General features: G+C 46.3%; 3 pseudogenes; all 3 read right to left on the minus strand.

Annotated features, from left to right (window-relative positions):
- Nucleotides 1-2,025: 2,025 nt before the first annotated feature.
- On the minus strand, nt 2,026-3,990 carry LOC149991717 (DDB1- and CUL4-associated factor 8 pseudogene; annotated as a pseudogene).
- Nucleotides 3,991-9,944: 5,954 nt separating this feature from the next.
- LOC149991718 (DDB1- and CUL4-associated factor 8 pseudogene) lies at nt 9,945-11,882 on the minus strand (annotated as a pseudogene).
- A 4,731-nt stretch (nt 11,883-16,613) lies between these two features.
- On the minus strand, nt 16,614-19,473 carry LOC149991719 (DDB1- and CUL4-associated factor 8 pseudogene; annotated as a pseudogene).
- Nucleotides 19,474-21,989: the final 2,516 nt, after the last annotated feature.

Raw genomic sequence — 21,989 nt, forward strand, 5'->3', positions numbered from 1 at the left:
GTGTACAAAAGGAAGTTAAGGAAACACTGCCATTTACAAGAGCACCAAAAATAATAACATATGTAAGAATAACCTAACCAAGGAAGTAAAAACTTGTACAGTGGAAACTACCGAACTTTGATGAAAGAACTTCATGAAAACAACTGATTGGCAAGACATTAGTGACCAAGGGTTGGACCACTTAATATTGTTAAAATGACCACACTGCCCAAAGTGATACACAGATTCAATGCAATTCATACATGTAAAGGGGGACAACCGTTTTTCATCTGGTTTACCACTGGATGATCTAGGCCAGTGACAATGATTGAATAGAAAGGGTAAAAAGTGTTAATGTGGGGGAGATGGGAGTTTTAGGAAGAAAAGTCTTGAACAGGGCGAGGGTACAGGTTTCAATGCATAAGTCCAGGGACTGTAACAGGAAAGGAGACAAAACATTGGGCACACAGGCTGGTGGGATGTTATCTTTGCCGGTGGAAAAAAATGTGCATACTCTCTTCTCACAGCTTCCACTCCTCCAGTGAATAGAGAAGGAAGGATATCAGCCATGAATGAGGAAGATGAAAGCTGTGCTGGACCTCTGAGGCAGAAGAAGGTGTGGAATAGTCAACTCAGTGAATGGGAGAAGGAGTCCAATAGGGGAGTGGAGAATTGTTGCCCAGAAGCAGAGAGCGCCCAGTAGTGGTTTTATACCATAATGATATCACACGGTTATCTGTAAGTACAAACGATTCTTTATTGCAACATGAAGTCATTTTTAAAGTTGGTTCAAATGTATATGCATTTTCAAGTATTAAGAATGCTCATAAAATGACAACAAACTCACAACGATCAACAATTGAATCTAAAAAATATAAACAGACTCCAACTAGCAAACCAGAACAGGAACAGAATCATAGGTATGGGGATCATTTGGAGGGTTATCAGCAGGGAGGGGAGAGGGGGAGAGATGGGGATATGGTGCAGGGATTAAGACGCATAATCGTTTGGTACAAAATAGACAGGGGGAAGTTAAGAATAGTATAGAAAAGGGTGAAGTCAAAGAACTTATATGCATGACCCATGGACATGAACTAAGGGGGGTGGGATTGCTGGAGGGAAGGGAGGTACTGGACAGAGGGGAGCAAAAGGGAAAGCATTGGAACTACTGCAACAACACAATCAATAAAATAAAATAAAAAAAGAATGCCCATATTCATGGCTGGTACCTTCTAGAAGCTGGCCATTATAAGAGAAGTCTGTGCAAGGTTATCTCGTGGGAGTTCTCAGCCAGGAAACTTCATGAGAATTCAAGTGCAGGGTAAAGAGTGGCATGCCCCTAAACTTAATCCTTACCAGCACCGTCGCCTACTAAAATTAAACATTGTTAACATATGGAAAGAGAAAATGAGAACAACACAAAGTTATTAATTCTGGACAGACAAGTTCCCTTCCTAGGAATGTATCCAACCACCTCCTTTTCTCTCCATTTTCCTTTCTCTCCGCGCCCCCCGCCCCTCTTTGTGCGAGACTCTGTGCAAGTACACATCCGTGTGTACATGTGTGCGTTTACTTGTTTTATCACCTTTAAAGAAACAACGCCTTTGTACAGTTTTCAGCTCAGCCAAAGAACTTACTGATACGCTCCTAAAGGTGAAAGGAAGGTGAGAGCTTTCAGTGTCAGAAATAATAACGTATTCAGTAAGGCTCTTAATAGTTTCATCAGAATAGGGGACCTTTGGATGTCAACCATAAGAGAACAAACAACAATCAGCATAAATAAATGGCTTCTACATGCACGCATAAGCAAGGGGGAAAGAGAGAGGACTAAAGGGACCAAGAGAGAGGAAAGGAATGAGGGGCGAAGGATGTGAGAAAGGAAGGAAGGGAAGCACAGGGAAGAGATGAAAGGTGGCTTGGATCGTGGAAAAGACAAACGGCAGATCTGTTAGGTAAGCTGAATTTCACACTTAAAAGTCCAGCCTACTAGGGTGACATCGTGCGGGATCAGGTATCAGGCATTCAGGATGTCAGGAACCGCGCATATTACTGGTGTTGGCACTGGTCTTGGGGTTCGTCGCCCTCATCGTCGTCATCGTCGTCGTCATCGTCGTCTTCATCATCGTCGTCGTCCTGATCGTAGTCATCCTCGTCATCGTAGTCGTCGTCATCGTAGTCGTCGTCGTAGTCGTCATCAGTGTCGTCGTCGTCATCGTAGTCGTCGTCGCCGTCATCACTGCCTTCGTCATCGTCATCGCCGCCGCCGTTGTCGTCATCGCCATCGGACACATCTGAGGCACTGGAAGGGTCATCCGCCTCTGCACCCCCGATGTCAAATACCCTACGACGGCTAAGAAGGCGAAAACTGCTCTGTGGCTGGTGACGCAAAAAATAGGAAAGCAGGCTTGTGTCAAACGAGTTACCGAACATCAACCTCTCCTGATCGCGACGCTCCTTGTTCGTCCTCATCACATTCTCTAACCCAGGAAGCCCAGTGGGAGCTCGAGTGCTGGGTGCCCAGATCTTAGCATCATAGTCTAGGCCACTGCTCGCCATCACAGGCAGGTAAGGATGGGGCTCCACACAGTTCACTGTGTTGGTCCTGTCTCCTTCCAGGAGCTGAACGACCTGACAGGATGATTTCTCCCAGAAGAAGATGTGCCCGCCATCACTACCGCTCACCACAAACTCGCTTCCGGGGCCGTAGAAATTGACGCCTTTGACCGTGGCCCTATTTCTGTGCCCCTTATACCTCTTAACATACTGGTCTCCATCACAGCCAGAGGAGTGGAAGAGGTAAATATCTTCATCGCTGTAACTGGCCAGGAGCTCGGTGCCATCGTGGCTGTACACCACGCAGGTGACATTTACTTGGTCATCCCAGTCGACCAGGTGACGAGGACAGAATTTCTTGAGTAGCCCGTTATTCTCATTCTCATCAATTCTCCTCTGGTCGTAAATTCTTACAAACTGGTCTCTTCCACCCACAGCAAACTGGTAAGGATTGGCGGGGTTCACAAAGATTGTAAACAGTCCCACTCTCCTGGCATTCTCCCTCGTCACCACCAGTTCGTGAGCCGGCCGCTCCTGTCTGAGGTCAATGGCAAAGACAACAGCATCTTCACCTGAGCTCAGGAATGTGAAAGGGGAGCCCGGCTCCAGAGCCAACTTGTGGCTGGCTCTCCTATGTTGGGCCACCTTCCGGAAAACAACATCGCCCGGCGCAGCAGGGAGCTGTGCAACCCATACCTGCCCATCACGGCCACACGTGGCCAGGGTGCAATCGCCCCAACTCGGAAGGAACTTGGCCTGAAAGACGTTATCTGTGTGACCAGAGTCCAAGTTCATTACCGGCTGCTGGCGTTCCCAGTCCCAAATTATCACTCTCAGGTCATCACCGCTACTGGCCAGCCAGGTGCCCCGCTCGTTGAAGTGAACACTATTGACACAGCCCTCGTGGCCTTCCAGCCTGCACTGCAGGCTCAAACGCTGCACAAACACTCTCGACCCGCAGGCCGCGCGTACGAAGCGGGCCCCTGAACCCAGCTGCCGATCTCGAAGGGCACTGAGGACATTCCAGCGAGGGCGGGGCAGGGCAGATGTTTCTGAAGATGCCCCGTTCTCCAGGGCCCGATCCTCATCTGCTAGGTACTGATCAGGGTTGGCCCCGCTGCTCTGTACCTGGGGCTGTTCTCCTGCCGCTTCCTCCTGGACCGCCTCTACATCCCTTCTCAGCCGGCCTTCGCGGTAACGGGCCGTGTTGTCGCCACCACCTTCCACGCGTCCAGAGATGACGCAGTCGTTTCCCGCGTCTGCACCTTGCTGTTCTGTGTAGGCAAAGACGGGAACACTATTAGCCCCGGCACCGTCACCACCCCCGTTCAATCTCAAGCCCATTTGAGGCTCAGGTCTCAAATCGAAATCTGAGGATGTCCCCATCATGGCGTCGGCTCGCGACCACTCACCTGGGGCATCAGCGCCGCTGCTGCTGCCGCTGCCGTGGCCAGACATCTCGGAAGACGCTAGCTGTAGCCGGGTAGTGACTGTGAGAGTCCTAGAGTCCTGGAGACGGCGGCGGGTCAGCGCCGGGTGGGACTAGGACAGCGGAGCAGAAGGTCGATCCAAAGGTCCGACGCGACTTCAGATAAGCCAAAGCCGGAAGTGCCGTAGCTGGCTGACGGCGCCCAGCCAGTATGGTTGCCGAGGAAGCTCAAAAGACATCGTCCCGTCTGTGGTCTCGCGATAATTGGGGCCGCACAGATATTTTCTTTTTTTTTTTTTTCCTCTCTTTTCCTGTTTCCAGGCACGGAGTCCCGCCCTCGCAGCTATCTTGAACTCTCAACTATCTTGTTTACTGTTTGTTCTTCTAAACATTGAAACATACTGCGCTTCCGAAATATTCTTATTAGGGAACCTGCAAAAAACCCCGATCCTTCTCGGGAAAATCACTTAGGCTAAGTCTCTCAGTGCTTTGCTTAACATAATGTACAGTTCTGAAATGAATAGTCAAACGTAATGTAAGATTGCTAAGGCCACCACAGGTGGTGAGTTCCCGAAATACAAACAATATCTTCAGCGAATCAAACAGCTTAAGGGAAACCCCGAGTGCTCGAATTGGTTACAAGGCCGTTGGGTGGACAGATAAAATACACAATGCCCAGGTCATTGCATTTTAGGTTTCAAAATGAATACTTTCTCAGCATGAGTAGATCCTAAATTTTGCATCACGCATGACTTCTAATAGAGGCGCTTATTATTATTAAAATTGCTAATGTCAATGTGCATCATGTATTATTATTATTTTTTTAATCTGGCAGATTCTTTTATCTTGAAGAGTAATTTAGAACCTCTGTGTAATCAGGGCTAAAATCAACTGGTCTATTTAACGTAAACATTGAAAGAGGGCTGCTTCACCAATTTAAAGTAGAAGCACAACCTTTTCCTTCTCCTCCAAGACTCTATGTATTTATTTGGAATTTGTTCAATTTAAGATACTTGGACAACACCACCATGATTTTTTGAAAGAAAAAGGAGAACATTCTCTGTGATGTTATCAGGGTCTAACAATATTTGATATATATCCCAAAATAGGAAAAAGTCTTGTGGGTGAGAACTTGTTGGCCAGGAAAACTTTTGGAGACAATCCATTGTGATTGCTGTGTACACTTTAGAGCTTTGGAAAGTGAATGATCTTGGGGGAGGTCAGTAAATTTTAAAGGACTACAATAAACTGATGACGAAGAATGCGGAGAACAAGATTTCCCTCAGAGTAATTGCAGCATCAACTTAAATAGTCGATCGAACCTAGACGTAGGGTCCTCTAAAGAGAGAGAACAGTTCCAACGCTGACAGCAGTGAGAAGACACGTAAAAGGCTATTCATAGTGATCTGAAGAGTAGCACAGCGACCTGAAAACCAACTGAAAGAAAGCTTGTCAAGAGCAACATGGGTCAATGAATTAACATATATTTCTATAATGGAATAATGTATAAAAACGACGATTCATGAATTAAAATTAAGTATAGCTCTGTGAGTGAATCTTTAAACAAGAATGGACAAAAACACAATGAGAGAAGAACAAGGGATAGTTTCATTTTTCATGCAGATCTCTGTAGTTTTCATATGCAGTAAAGCTATTTAGAAAGGCAAGGAAATAATCGGCTTAAAATTCAGGGTATTTTTAAAGAGGAGAGAAGGAAGTTAAAATCTGGAAGAAAGAAACCTTAAAGTGTTATTGCAGGCATAGATACCTTAAAATGGATATAGGTATGCTGTTAAGCATTTTATCCTTTGTGGACTGACATGGACAGAGACATTGATATATGTTTACCTATGTATGATCCATTTCATAGTGTTCATTAACAAGGGGTCCTTCTCAGCCATGAAACACAGAAACAAAACACAGCAAAACACACACACACAGACACACACACACACCACACACACACACACATGTGCCCAGGAAAACTAGAGCATTAAACCTTATAATGCTCATCCCGGTATTGTCCAGGGAGGAATCCTTAATTATTGGCTTTGGAAATATACCTCGTCCCATTTCCAGGAACAGTTTTCCTGTGAGAGGTTGAACCAGGTTATTTCAATCTGATGTTGGTGTATTAGTTTGAGTCGTTTTTCCTACAAGTTCATTAAGCAAACGATAACTTGGGTTTCTTTTAAGCTGGCATTCAATTTACTTGATCCATTTGGTATATTGTCATTCCCATTTACTCATTCATTCATTTTCCACTGATTTATTTGGAGTTCCTAAATAAATGCTGTGCATTGTGGTGTTCTAGGTTCTGATAAAAGTGGTAATCTCTTCACTCATAGAGCCTAAAATGTGGTGGGAAAAGACAATAGACAAGTCCAGTAGACATAGACGGGAGGCTTGTTATTTTAGATGGTGCATTCAAACAAGGTCTCCTTTATGGGATGCCATTTAATCAGAGGCTGAAGGCAAAGAGAAATGGAGCATGGAAATATGTAGGGTAAGTGACATTGAGTGCAAATGGTCTAAAGCACTAGCACTGAGTGTCCGTGGCACTTCACGGAGGCCACCGGGACTGAAACAGTGCAGGGAAGCCCTGCAGAGGGCGTCAGGCAGTGAGATCAGAAGCAAAGGCTGACTACATAGAGCCTGTCTGCCCACCCCCAGCAATTTTAATTTTAATTTCATTCTGTGTGTAGTGGCAAGCCTTTAGAAGTTTGTGAGCAGGCGATTGGATTGTCTGGCTTACTTTTCAAAAGACGACGCTGGCTGCTGTGTGCAGAACAGAACGGGGCAGGAGGAGAGAGCGCAAGTACTAAGCTATTGCTCTAATCCAGGTGGGCAATTAAGGTGGCTTAATGAGGACGTGGATAATACAGGCGGCTAAACTGTTTAGGTTTGGAATACATTTTGAAAGTGGAAATTATAACCTTTACTCCTACACTGAATGCGAGTGTGAGGTGGATCCGTCAGGCTACTGGCAAGAAGCACCTGTCACTTGGCAATTTGAAGCAGTTCCTAAGTGGAATTCTTACAAAAGTGAGAGAAGCCTGTAGGGAATTCCCAAGGGAAAGATCAACACCTCAGGGCCATAACGAACAGGAAGACATTATATTGTACCTCTTGGCCTAAAGGTGGGGAATTAAGAGCTCAGTTATTAAGATCCTGAGGCAAAAAATACACTGTGAAGAGTCTGAGCGGGCAGGGGAAATCATACCCATCCCTCCATGAATTGATAAAAAGGGAGTCCCTGAAACTAATACTCCAAATTAATTCTCCTATTCTCCTTCCTCTGTTCTCCTGCTGATACTTCCCACTGCGTCATGTGAAGACGGCAGAATTGCGTATCCTGTAACTTTACTAAATTCATTAGTTCTATGGTATGTGTGTGTGTGTGTGTGTGTGTGTGTGATGTCATCTGCAAACAGTTCATTTTACTTCACACTTTCCAACTCGGATGGCTTGTTTCTTTTTCTCTCCCAATTGTCTTTGCTCGGAGTTCTAGCACGGTGTTGTATCAAAATGTCAAGATCCGGCATCCTTGCCTTTTTCCTAATCCTGAAAGTAAAGTTTTCAGTTTCTCACTGTTGCATATGGATGTTAACTGTGGGCATGTCCTATACGGCAAGTTCCTCTATTACCTATAGTTTGTTAAGGGTTCTTATCATGGAAGAGTATTGGATTTTGTCAAGTTTTCTTTTGCATTTATTGTGATGATTGTGTGACTCTTACCCTCCGTCCTGCTAAATGGTGTATCGCTTTGATTGATTCGTTTACGCTGAAACACCCTTGCATCCCACAAGTAATCCCATATGGTCATTTTAATGTGCGGCTAGATTTGGTTTGCTAGTTTTTTTTTGTTCAGGAGTTTTGCATCTATGTTTATCAGCAATGCTGGCATACAGATTTCTTGTCCTGTGTCTGTATTTGTACTCAGGATAAATACAAATGAAGTGTACAAAAGGAAGTTAAGGAAACGCTGCCATTTACAAGAGCACCAAAAATAATAACATATGTAAGAATAACCTAACCAAGGAAGTAAAAACTTGTACAGTGGAAACTACCGAACTTTGATGAAAGAACTTCATGAAAACAACTGATTGGCAAGACATTAGTGACCAAGGGTTGGATCACTTAATATTGTTAAAATGACCACACTGCCCAAAGTGATACACAGATTCAATGCAATTCATACATGTAAAGGGGGACAACCATTTTTCATCTGGTTTACCACTGGATGATCTAGGCCAGTGACAATGATTGAATAGAAAGGGTAAAAAGTGTTAATGTGGGGGAGATGGGAGTTTTAGGAAGAAAAATCTTGAACAGGGCGAGGGTACAGGTTTCAATGCATAAGTCCAGGGACTGTAACAGGAAAGGAGACAAAACATTGGGCACACAGGCTGGTGGGATGTTATCTTTGCCGGTGGAAAAAAATGTGCATACTCTCTTCTCACAGCTTCCACTCCTCCAGTGAATAGAGAAGGAAGGATATCAGCCATGAATGAGGAAGATGAAAGCTGTGCTGGACCTCTGAGGCAGAAGAAGGTGTGGAATAGTCAACTCAGTGAATGGGAGAAGGAGTCCAATAGGGGAGTGGAGAATTGTTGCCCAGAAGCAGAGAGCGCCCAGTAGTGGTTTTATACCATAATGATATCACACGGTTATCTGTAAGTACAAACGATTCTTTATTGCAACATGAAGTCATTTTTAAAGTTGGTTCAAATGTATATGCATTTTCAAGTATTAAGAATGCTCATAAAATGACAACAAACTCACAACGATCAACAATTGAATCTAAAAAATATAAACAGACTCCAACTAGCAAACCAGAACAGGAACAGAATCATAGGTATGGGGATCATTTGGAGGGTTATCAGCTGGGAGGGGAGAGGGGGAGAGATGGGGATATGGTGCAGGGATTAAGACGCATACTCGATTGGTACAAAATAGACAGGGGGAAGTTAAGAATAGTATAGAAAAGGGTGAAGTCAAAGAACTTATATGCATGACCCATGGACATGAACTAAGGGGGGTGGGATTGCTGGAGGGAAGGGAGGTACTGGACAGAGGGGAGCAAAAGGGAAAGCATTGGAACTACTGTAACAACACAATCAATAAAATAAAATAAAAAGGAATGCTCATATTCATGGCTGGTACCTTCTAGGAGCTGGCCGTTGTAAGAGAAGTCTGTGGAAGGTTATCTCCTGGGAGTTCTCAGCCAGGAAACTTCATGAGAATTCAAGTGCAGGGTAAAGAGTGGCATGCCACTAAACTTAATCCTTACCAGCACCGTCGCCTACTAAAATTAAACATTGTTAACATATGGAAAGAGAAAATGAGAACAACACAAAGTTATTAATTCTGGACAGACAAGTTCCCTTCCTAGGAATGTATCCAACCACCTCCTTTTCTCTCCATTTTCCTTTCTCTCCGCGCCCCCCGCCCCTCTTTGTGCGAGACTCTGTGCAAGTACACATCCGTGTGTACATGTGTGCGTTTACTTGTTTTATCACCTTTAAAGAAACAACGCCTTTGTACAGTTTTCAGCTCAGCCAAAGAACTTACTGATACGCTCCTAAAGGTGAAAGGAAGGTGAGAGCTTTCAGTGTCAGAAATAATAACGTATTCAGTAAGGCTCTTAATAGTTTCATCAGAATAGGGGACCTTTGGATGTCAACCATAAGAGAACAAACAACAATCAGCATAAATAAATGGCTTCTACATGCACGCATAAGCAAGGGGGAAAGAGAGAGGACTAAAGGGACCAAGAGAGAGGAAAGGAATGAGGGGCGAAGGATGTGAGAAAGGAAGGAAGGGAAGCACAGGGAAGAGATGAAAGGTGGCTTGGATCGTGGAAAAGACAAACGGCAGATCTGTTAGGTAAACTGAATTTCACACTTAAAAGTCCAGCCTACTAGGGTGACATCGTGCGGGATCAGGTATCAGGCATTCAGGATGTCAGGAACCGCGCATATTACTGGTGTTGGCACTGGTCTTGGGGTTCGTCGCCCTCATCGTCGTCATCGTCGTCGTCGTCGTCATCGTCGTCGTCCTGATCGTAGTCGTCGTCATCGTAGTCGTCGTCATCGTAGTCGTCATCGTAGTCGTCATCAGTGTCGTCATCGTAGTCGTCGTCGCCGTCGTCATCACTGCCTTCGTCGTCGTCATCGCCGCCGCCGTTGTCGTCATCGTCATCGGACACATCTGAGGCACTGGAAGGGTCATCCGCCTCTGCACCCCCGATGTCAAATACCCTACGACGGCTAAGAAGGCGAAAACTGCTCTGTGGCTGGTGACGCAAAAAATAGGAAAGCAGGCTTGTGTTAAAGGAGTTACCGAACAACAACCTCTCCTGATCGCGACGCTCCTTGTTCGTCCTCATCACATTCTCTAACCCAGGAAGCCCAGTGGGAGCTTGAGTGCTGGGTGCCCAGATCTTGGCATCATAATCTAGGCCACTGCTCGCCATCACAGGCAGGTAAGGATGGGGCTCCACATAGTTCACTGTGTTGGTCCTGTCTCCTTCCAGGAGCTGAACGACCTGACAGGATGATTTCTCCCAGAAGAAAATGTGCCCGCCATCACTACCGATCACCACAAACTCGCTTCCGGGGCCGTAGAAATTGACGCCTTTGACCGTGGCCCTATTTCTGTGCCCCTTATACCTCTTAACATACTGGTCTCCATCACAGCCAGAGGAGTGGAAGAGGTAAATATCTTCATCGCTGTAACTGGCCAGGAGCTCGGTGCCATCGTGGCTGTACACCACGCAGGTGACATTTACTCGGACATCATAGTCAAACAGGTGACGAGGACAGAATTTCTTGAGTAGCCCGTTATTCTCATTCTCATCAATTCTCCTCTGGTCGTAAATTCTTACAAACTGGTCTCTTCCACCCACAGCAAACTGGTAAGGATTGGCGGGGTTCACAAAGATTGTAAACAGTCCCACTCTCCTGGCATTCTCCCTCGTCACCACCAGTTCGTGAGCCGGCCGCTCCTGTCTGAGGTCAATGGCAAAGACAACAGCATCTTCACCTGAGCTCAGGAATGTGAAAGGGGAGCCCGGCTCCAGAGCCAACTTGTGGCTGGCTCTCCTATGTTGGGCCACCTTCCGGAAAACAACATCGCCCGGCGCAGCAGGGAGCTGTGCCACCCGTACCTGCCCATCACGGCCACACGTGGCCAGGGTGCAATCGCCCCAACTCGGAAGGAACTTGGCCTGAAAGACGTTATCTGTGTGACCAGAGTCCAAGTTCATTACCGGCTGCTGGCGTTCCCAGTCCCAAATTATCACTCTCAGGTCATCACCGCTACTGGCCAGCCAGGTGCCCCGCTCGTTGAAGTGAACACTATTGACACAGCCCTGGTGGCCTTCCAGCCTGCACTGCAGGCTCAAACGCTGCACAAACACTCTCGACCCGCAGGCCGCGGGTACGAAGCGGGCCCCTGAACCCAGCTGCCGATCTCGAAGGGCACTGAGGACATTCCAGCGAGGGCGGGGCAGGGCAGATGTTTCTGAGGACGCCCCGTTCTCCAGGGCCCGATCCTCATCTGCTAGGTACTGATCAGGGTTGGCCCCGCTGCTCTGTACCTGGGGCTGTTCTCCTGCCGCTTCCTCCTGGACCGCCTCTACATCCCTTCTCAGCCGGCCTTCGCGGTAACGGGCCGTGTTGTCGCCACCACCTTCCACGCGTCCAGAGATGACGCGGTCGTTTCCCGCGTCTGCACCTTGCTGTTCTGTGTAGGCAAAGACGGGAACACTATTAGCCCCGGCACCGTCACCACCCCCGTTCAATCTCAAGCCCATTTGAGGCCCAGGTCTCAAATCGAAATCTGAGGATGTCCCCATCATGGCGTCGGCTCGCGACCACTCACCTGGGGCATCAGCGCCGCTGCCGTGGCCAGACATCTCGGAAGACGCTAGCTGTAGCCGGGTAGTGACTGTGAGAGTCCTAGAGTCCTGGAGACGGCGGCGGGTCAGCGCCGGGTGGGACTAGGACAGCGGAGAAGAAGGTAGATCCGAAGGTCCGACGCGACTTCAGATAAGCCAAAGCCGGAAGTGCCGTAGCTGGCTGACGGCGCCCAGCCAGTATGGTTGCCGAGGAAGCTCAAAAGACATCGTCCCGTCTGTGGTCTCGCGATCATTGGGGTCGCACAGATATTTTCCTTTTTTTTTTTTTCCTCTCTTTTCCTGTTTCCAGGCACGGAGCCCCGCCCCCGCAGCTATCTTGAACTCTCAACTATCTTGTTTACTGTTTGTTCTTCTAAACATTGAAACATACTGCACTTGCCAAACATTCTTATTAGAGAACCTACAAAAAACCCCGATCCTTCTCGGGAAAATCACTTAGGCTAAGTCTCTCAGTGCTTTGCTCGAAGATAATGTACAGTTCTGAAATGAATAGTCAAACGTAATGTAAGATTGCTAAGGCCACCACAGGTGGTGAGTTCCCGAAATACAAACAATATCTTCAGCGAATCAAACAGCTTAAGGGAAACCCCGAGTGCTCGAATTGATTACAAGGCCGTAGGGTGGACAGATAAAATACACAATGCCCAGGTCATTGCATTTTAGGTTTCAAAATGAATACTTTCTCAGCATGAGTAGATCCTAAATTTTGCATCACGCATGACTTCTAATAGAGGTGCTTATTATTATTAAAATTGCTAATGTCAATGTCCATCATGTATTATTATTATTATTTTTTAATCTGGCAGATTCTTTTATCTTGAAGAGTAATTTAGAACCTCTGTGTAATCAGGGCTAAAATCAACTGGTCTATTTAACGTAAACATTGAAAGAGCGCTGCTTCACCAATTTAAAATAGAAGCACAACCTTTTCCTTCTCCTCCAAGACTCTATGTATTTATTTGGAATTTGTTGAATTTAAGATACTTGGACAACACCACCATGATTTTTTGAAAGAAAAAGGAGAACATTCTCTGTGATGTTATCAGGGTCTAACAATATTTGATATATATCCCAAAATAGGAAAAAGTCTTGTGGGTGGGATCTTGTTGGCCAGGAAAACTTTTGGAGACAATCCATTGTGATTGCTGTGTACACTTTAGAGCTTTGGAAAGTGAATGATCTTGGGGGAGGTCAGTAAATTTTAAAGGACTACAATAAACTGATGACGAAGAATGCGGAGAACAAGATTTCCCTCAGAGTAATTGCAGCATCAACTTAAATAGTCGATCGAACCTAGACGTAGGGTCCTCTAAAGAGAGAGAACAGTTCCAACGCTGACAGCAGTGAGAAGACACGTAAAAGGCTATTCATAGTGATCTGAAGAGTAGCACAGCGACCTGAAAACCAACTGAAAGAAAGCTTGTCAAGAGCAACATGGGTCAATGAATTAACATATATTTCTATAATGGAATAATGTATAAAAACGACGATTCATGAATTAAAATTAAGTGAGTGAATCTTTAAACAAGAATGGACAAAAACACAATGAGAGAAGAACAAGGGATAGTTTCATTTTTCATGCAGATCTCTGTAGTTTTCATATGCAGTAAAGCTATTTAGAAAGGCAAGGAAATAATCGGCTTAAAATTCAGGGTATTTTTAAAGAGGAGAGAAGGAAGTTAAAATCTGGAAGAAAGAAACCTTAAAGTGTTATTGCAGGCATAGATACCTTAAAATGGATATAGGTATGCTGTTAAGCATTTTATCCTTTGTGGACTGACATGGACAGAGACATTGATATATGTTTACCTATGTATGATCCATTTCATAGTGTTCATTAACAAGGGGTCCTTCTCAGCCATGAAACACAGAAACAAAACACAGCAAAACACACACACACACACACACACACACACACACACACACATGTGCCCAGGAAAACTAGAGCATTAAACCTTATAATGCTCATCCCGGTATTGTCCAGGGAGGAATCCTTAATTATTGGCTTTGGAAATATGCCTCGTCCCATTTCCAGGAACAGTTTTCCTGTGAGAGGTTGAACCAGGTTATTTCAACCTGATGTTGGTGTATTAGTTTGAGTCGTTTTTCCTACAAGTTCATTAAGCAAACGATAACTTGGGTTTCTTTTAAGCTGGCATTCAATTTACTTGATCCATTTGGTATATTGTCATTCCCATTTACTCATTCATTCATTTTCCACAGATTTATTTGGAGTTCCTAAATAAATGCTGTGCATTGTGGTGTTCTAGGTTCTGATAAAAGTGGTAATCTCTTCACTCATAGAGCCTAAAATGTGGTGGGAAAAGACAATAGACAAGTCCAGTAGACATAGACGGGAGGCTTGTTATTTTAAATGGTGCATTCAAAGAAGGTCTCCTTTATGGGATGCCATTTAATCAGAGGCTGAAGGCAAAGAGAAATGGAGCATGGAAATATGTAGGGTAAGTGACATTGAGTGCAAATGGTCTAAAGCACTAGCACTATGAGTGTCCGTGGCACTTCACGGAGGCCACCGGGACTGAAACAGTGCAGGGAAGCCCTGCAGAGGGCGTCAGGCAGTGAGATCAGGAGAAGCAAAGGCTGACTACATAGAGCCTGTCTGCCCACCCCCAGCAATTTTTATTTTAATTTCATTCTGTGATTAGTGGCAAGCCTTTAGAAGCTTGTGAGCAGGCAATTGGATTGTCTGGCTTACTTTTCGAAAGACGACGCTGGCTGCTGTGTGCAGAACAGAACGGGGCAGGAGGAGAGAGCGCAAGTACTAAGCTATTGCTCTAACCCAGGTGAGCAATTAAGGTGGCTTCATGAGGACGTGGATAATACAGGTGGCTAAACTGTTTAGGTTTGGAATACATTTTGAAAGTGGAAATTATAACCTTTACTCCTACACTGAATGCGAGTGTGAGGTGGATCCGTCAGGGTACTGGCAAGAAGCACCTGTCACTTGGCAATTTGAAGCAGTTCCTAAGTGGAATTCTTACAAAAGTGAGAGAAGCCTGTAGGGAATTCCCAAGGGAAAGAGCAACACCTCAGGGCCATAACGAACAGGAAGACATTATATTGTACCTCTTGGCCTAAAGGTGGGGAATTAAGAGCGCAGTTATTAAGATCCTGAGGCAAAAAATACACTGTGAAGAGTCTGAGCGGGCAGGGGAAATCATACCCATCCCTCCATGAATTGATAAAAAGGGAGTCCCTGAAACTAATACTCCAAATTAATTCTCCTATTCTCCTTCCTCTGTTCTCCTGCTGATACTTCCCACTGCGTCATGTGAAGACGGCAGAGTTGTGTATCCTGTAACTTTACTAAATTCATTAACTCCATGGTATGGGTGTGTGTGTGTGTGTGTGTGTGTGTGTGTGTGTGTGTGACGTCATGTGCAAACAGTTCATTTTACTTCACACTTTCCAACTCAGATGGCTTCTGTTTCTTTTTCTTTCCCAATTGTCTTTGCTCGGAGTTCTAGCACGGTGTTGTATCAAAATGTCACGAGCCGGCATCCTTGCCTTTTTCCTAATCCTGAAAGTAAAGTTTTCAGTTTTTCACTGTTGCATATGGATGTTAACTGTGGGCATGTCCTATACGGCAAGTTCCTCTATTACCTATAGTTTGTTAAGTGTTCTTATCATGGAAGAGTATTGGATTTTGTCAAGTTTTCTTTTGCATTTATTGTGATGATTGTGTGACTCTTACCCTTCGTCCTGCTAAATGGTGTATCGCTTTGATTGATTCGTTTACGCTGAAACATCCTTGCATCCCACAAGTAATCCCATATGGTCATTTTAATGTGCGGCTAGATTTGGTTTGCTAGTTTTTTTTTGTTCAGGAGTTTTGCATCTATGTTTATCAGGAATGCTGGCATACAGATTTCTTGTCCTGTGTCTGTATTTGTACTCAGGATAAATACAAATGAAGTGTACAAAAGGAAGTTAAGGAAACACTGCCATTTACAAGAGCACCAAAAATAATAACATATGTAAGAATAACCTAACCAAGGAAGTAAAAGACTTGTACAGTGGAAACTACCGAACTTTGATGAAAGAACTTCATGAAAACACAACTGATTGGCAAGACATTAGTGACTAAGGGTTGGACCACTTAATATTGTTAAAATGACCACACTGCCCAAGGTGATACACAGATTCAATGCAATTCATACATGTAAAGGGGGACAACCGTTTTTCATCTGGTTTACCACTGGATGATCTAGGCCAGTGACAATGATGGAATAGAAAGGGTAAAAAGTGTTCATGCGGGGGAGATGGGAGTTTTAGGAAGAAAAGTCTTGAAAAGGGTGAGGGTATAGTATTCAATGCATATGTCCAGGGATTGTAACTGGAAATGAGACAAAATATTTGGCACATAAGCAGGTGGGATTTTGTCTTTTCTGGAAAGAATGTGCATACTCTCTTTTCACAGCTTCCACTCCTCCAGTGAATAGAGAAGGAAGGATATCAGCCATGAATGAGGAAGATGAAAGCTGTGCTGCACCTCTGAGGCAGAAGAAGGTGTGGAATGGTCAACTCAGTGAACGGGAGAAGGAGTTCAATAGGGGAGTGGAGAATTGTTGCCCAGAAGCAGAGAGTACGCACTAGTGGTTTTATACTATAATGATATCACACGGTTATCGGTTAGAACAAACGACTCTTTAATGCAACATGAAGTCATTTTTCAAGTTGGTTCAAATATATATGCATTTTCAAGTATTAAGAATGCTCATACTGCTGTACGGTATCTTCTAGGAGCTGGCCATCGTAAAAGAAGTCTGTGGAAGGTAATCCTGCGGGAGTTCTCAGACATGAAACTTCACGAAAATTCAAGTACAGGGTAGAGAGTGGCATGCCACTAAACTTAATCCTTACCAGCCCCGTCAACTAAAATCAATCAGTGTTAACACATGGATTCAGAAAACTAGGACAACACAATGTTTTTAATTCTATAAAGACAAAATGCCTTCCATGGAACTTATTCAAGCACCTGTTGTCTCGTTTTCCTCTTTACCCCTCTGTGTCTCTGTGTGAGACTCTGTGCACGTACATATCCATGTGTACATGTGTGCATTTCCTTGTTTTACTCACTTTTAAAGAACCAACACATTTGTACAGTTTTCAGATCAGCCAAAGAACTTACTGATATACTCCTAACGGCGAAAGCAGACAGTTTCCTGTGTCAGAAATAATGTATTCAATAAGCCACTTAATATTTTCATCAGAAATGGGAACCTTCGGAAGTCAACCATAAGAGAACAAACAACAAACAGAAAAAATAAATGGCTTCTACATGCACGCATAAGCAAGGGGGAAAGAGAGAGGACTAAAGGGACCAAGAGAGTGGAAAGGAATGAGGGGCGAAGGATGTGAGAAAGGAAGGAAGGGAAGCACAGGGAAGAGATGAAAGGTGGCTTCGATCGTGGAAAATACAAAGGGCAGATCTGTTAGGTAAACTGAATTTCACACTTAAAAGTCCAGCCTACGAGGGTGACATCGTGCTGGATCAGGTATCAGGCATTCATGATGTCAGGCACCGCGCATATTACTGGTGTTGGCACTGGTCTTGGGGTTCGTCTCCCTCGTCATCGTCGTCGTCGTCGTCATCGTCGTCGTCGTCATCATCGTCGTCGTCGTCGTCATCATCGTCGTCGTCATGATCGTAGTCATCGTCGCCATCATAGTCGTCGTCGTCATCGTCGTCGTCATCATCATCGTCGTCGTCGTCGTCATCGTCGTTGTCATCATCATCGTCGTCGTCGTCGTCATCATCGTCGTCGTCGTCGTAGTCAGTGTCGTCGTCATCATCGGAGTCGTCGTCGCCATCATAGGCGTCATCATCATCGTAGTCGCCGCCGCCGCCGTCATCACTGCTTTCATCGTAGTCATCGCTGCCGCCGTTGTCGTCATCATCAGCGGACACATCTGAGGCACTGGAAGGGTCATCCGCCTCTGCACCCCCGATGGTAAATACCCTACGACGGCTAAGAAGGCGAAAACTTCTCTGTTGCTGGTGACGCAAAAAACAGGAAAGCATGATTGTGTCAAACGTGCCACCGGACCTCAACCATTCCCGATCGCGACACTTCTTGTTCGTCCTCATCACATTCTCTAACCCAGGAAGCCCAGTGGGAGCTGGAGCGCTGGGTGCCCAGATCTTGGCATCATTGTCTAGGCCACTGCTCGCAATCAGAGGTAGGTAAGGATGGGGCTCCACACAGTTCACAGTGCCGGTCCTGTCTCCTCCTTCCAGGAGCTGAACGACCTGACAGGATGATTTCTCCCAGAAGAAGATGTGCCCGCCATCACTACCGCTCACCACAAACTCGCTTCTGGGGCCGTAGAAATTGACGCCTTTGACCGTGGCCTTATTTCTGTGCCCCTGATACCTCTTAACATACTGGTCTCCATCACAGCCAGAGGAGTGGAAGAGGTAAATATCTTCATCGCTGTAACTGGCCAGGAGCTCGGTGCCATCGTGGCTGTACACCACGCAGGTGACATTTACTTGTTCATCCCAGTCGACCATGTGACGAGGACAGAATTTCTTGAGTAGCCCGTTATTCTCATTATCATCGATTCTCCTCTGGTCGTAAATTCTTACAAACTGGTCTTTTCCACCCACAGCAAACTGGTAAGGATTGGCGGGGTTCACAAAGATTGTATACAGTCCCACTCTTCTGGCATTCTCCCTCCTCACCACCAGTTCGTGAGCCGGCCGCTCCTGTCTGAGGTCAATGGCAAAGACAACAGCATCTTCACCTGAGCTCAGGAATGTGAAAGGGGAGCCCGGCTCCAGAGCCAAATTGCGGCTGGCTCTCCTATGTTGGGCCACCTTCCGGAAAACAACATCGCCCGGCGCAGCAGGGAGCTGTGCCACCCGTACCTGCCCATCACGGCCACACGTGGCCAGGGTGCAATCGCCCCAACTCGGAAGGAACTTGGCCTGAAAGACGTTATCTGTGTGACCAGAGTCCAAGTTCATTACCGGCTGCTGGCGTGCCCAGTCCCAAATTATCACTCTCAGGTCATCGCTGCCACTGGCCAGCCAGGTGCCCCGCTCGTTGAAGTGAACACTATTGACACAGCCCTGGTGGCCTTCCAGCCTGCACTGCAGGCTCAAACGCTGCACAAACGCTCTCGACCCGCAGGCTGCGGGTACGAAGCGGGCCCCTGAACCCAGCTGCCGATCTCGAAGGGCACTGAGGACATTCCAGCGAGGGCGCGGCAGGGCAGATGTTTCTGTGGACAGCCAGTCCACCAGGGCCCGATCTTCATCTGCTAGGTACTGATCAGGGTTGGCCCCGCTGCTCTGTACCTGGGGCTGTTCTCCTGCCGCTTCCTCCTGGACCGCCTCTACATCCCTTCTCAGCCGGCCTTCGCGGTAACGGGCCGTGTTGTCGCCACCACCTTCCACGCGTCCAGAGATGACGCGGTCGTTTCCCGCGTCTGCACCTTGCTGTTCTGTGTAGGCAAAGATGGGAACACTATTAGCCCCGGCACCATCTCCACCCCCGTTCAATCTCAAGCCCATTTGAGGCCCAGGTCTCAAATCGAAATCTGAGGATGTCCCCATCATGGCGTCGGCTCGCGACCACTCACCTGGGGCATCAGCGCCGCTGCTGCTGCCGCTGCCGTGGCCAGACATCTCAGAAGACGCTAGCTGTAGCCGGGTAGTGACTGTGAGAGTCCTAGAGTCCTGGAGACGGCGGCGGGTCAGCGCCGGGTGGGACTAGGACAGCGGAGAAGAAGGTAGATCCGAAGGTCCGACGCCACTTCAGATAAGCCAAAGCCGGATATACCATAGGTGGCTGGGAGCGCGCATCCAGTACGGGTGCCGAGGAAGCTCAAAAGACATCGTCCCATCTGTGGTCTCGCGATAATTGGGGCCTCTCAGATTTTTTTTTTTTTCCACATTCCTGTTTCCGGGCCCGGAGCCCCGCCCCTGCAGTTATCTTGAACTCTCAACTATCTTGTTTACTGTTTTTTCTTCTGAACATTGAAACATACTGCACTTGCCAAACATTCTTATTAGAGAACCTATAAAAAAACCCGATCCTTCTCGGGAAAATCACTTAGGCTAAGCCTCTCAGTGCTTTGCTCGAAGATAATGTACAGTTCTGAAATGAATAGTCAAAGGTAATGTAAGATTGCTAAGGCCACCACAGGTGGTGAGTTCCCGAAATACAAACAATATCTTCAGCGAATCAAACATCTTAAGGGAAATCCCGAGTGCTCGAATTGGTTACAAGGCCGTAGGGTGGACAGATAAAATACACAATGCCCAGGTCATTGCATTTTAGGTTTCAAAATAAACACCCTTTCAGTAGCAGTAGATCCTAAATTTTGCATTAGGCATGACTTCTACTAGAGGTGCTTATTATTTATTAGAATTACAAATTTCAACGTGTGTCCTTTTCTCTCTTTTTCTTTTTTTTTTTTTTTTAATCTGGCAGCCTTTTTATCAAGAAGAGTAATTTAGACCCTCTGTGTAATCCAGGCTGAAATCAACTGGCCAGTTTAATGTAGACATTGAAAGAGCGCTGCATCACCCATTTGAAATTGAAGCACCACTTTTTCCTTCTTCCACCAGAGACTTTGTGTAGTTATTTAGAATCTGTTCAGTTTAAGATACCTCGGGAATACAACCATGATTTTATGAAAGAAAAAAGAAAACATTCTCTGAGGTTCAGGTCTCAAATCGCCCCAGCCAGCTGCCCCCAAGCGTGCTCCCTCCCATGTGGCCTCTTTACCCTGGCAGACGGTACCGATCCTCTGACTCTGGTTTCTGGCGCATAGTGTACCACACCAAGGTCGGTAGCACTGAAGACATGCTCTTTGAACAGACGCCAGACCCATAGTACCAGTGATTGGTCCTGCGGTTCCCGGCTCCCGAGTTCCAGTCCTGCAGTGAGGATGTCTGTGCCTCTGTTCACCTTTTTTACCAGCCTTATGTTATGCTCTGCCATGCCCAGTTCCGGGGGGGGGGATAGGCAGGGGATGATGGGCCCTGTCCAGGGCCTGCTGGAGCCTGCCTGCAGTCCCCTGAGCCTCTCTTAGCAGCTCGGCACTAGAGAGTACCCAGGTCGGTATAGCTTCTTCCCAGTGCCCAAGCTGTACCTGTGTCTCTGGGTTTCTCAGCTGCCTGATGCTTTCTGGACTCTCTCTGTTCTGTCCTCCCAGCAACTAACGTAGTGTGCTACTCACACAGGGCTGCCTCCTGTTCTCTTCCCTCAACTACGTGTACCTCTGGCTGCAAGGCCATGGGGCCTGCTTGCCTGATCCCAGAAGGCCAGTCCCTGGAGCCCCTGGCCTAGCACTCTCACATGGCACGTGCCTGCACACGGCCCTGTCTACAAAAGCCCCACCTGCCAAGCAGGTTCACATGCGGATGACGGGAAGGCCTGAGTGAAGAAACGCTGGTCTGTGCTCAGGACTCAGAATCCTGCTGGTCAAAAGTCCACAGGAGGCTGGGCAAGCAAGCACTCTGGTCAGGCCCTAGGCGGCCCCCCCTGTAGGACAGAGCTTGGAGATCCCCCCTTTTATAGATACCCACATACCTGGGTGTTATGAGGTTGCACGTAGCACAAACACTTTGTAATATTGATTAATTAAATGTAAGACAGTGCATCTTAAAAAAAAAGAAGAAAGGTCTTACAATATTTTATATGTATCTCAAGTAGGTAAGAGGCTTGGGGTGGGGCCTTTTAGGCCAGGAAAACTTTTGGAAACAGTTCATTGAGATTGCTGTGCTAACTTCAGAGCTCTGACAAGTGAATGATCTATGGTGAGGTCAGTAAATTTCCAAAGGTCTACAGTTGCGGACTAAGAATGCAGAGAACAAAATTCCCCTCAGAGTAATTGCAGCATCAACTTAAAGTTGTTCAAACCTAAGACGTGGGGTCTTCTAAAGAGAGAGAACAGTTCCAACGCTGACAGCAGTGAGAAGACACGTAAAAGGCTATTCATAGTGATCTGAAGAGTAGCACAGCGACCTGAAAACCACCTGAAAGAAAGCCCGTCAAGAGCAACATGGGTCAATGAATTAGCATATATTTCTCTAATGGAATCATGTTCAAAAATGAAGATTCTTGA

The sequence above is a fragment of the Furipterus horrens genome, unplaced genomic scaffold (assembly GCF_987537825.1).
Source record: "Furipterus horrens unplaced genomic scaffold, mFurHor1.1.pri manual_scaffold_17, whole genome shotgun sequence".
NCBI classification, from domain to species: Eukaryota; Metazoa; Chordata; class Mammalia; order Chiroptera; family Furipteridae; genus Furipterus; species Furipterus horrens.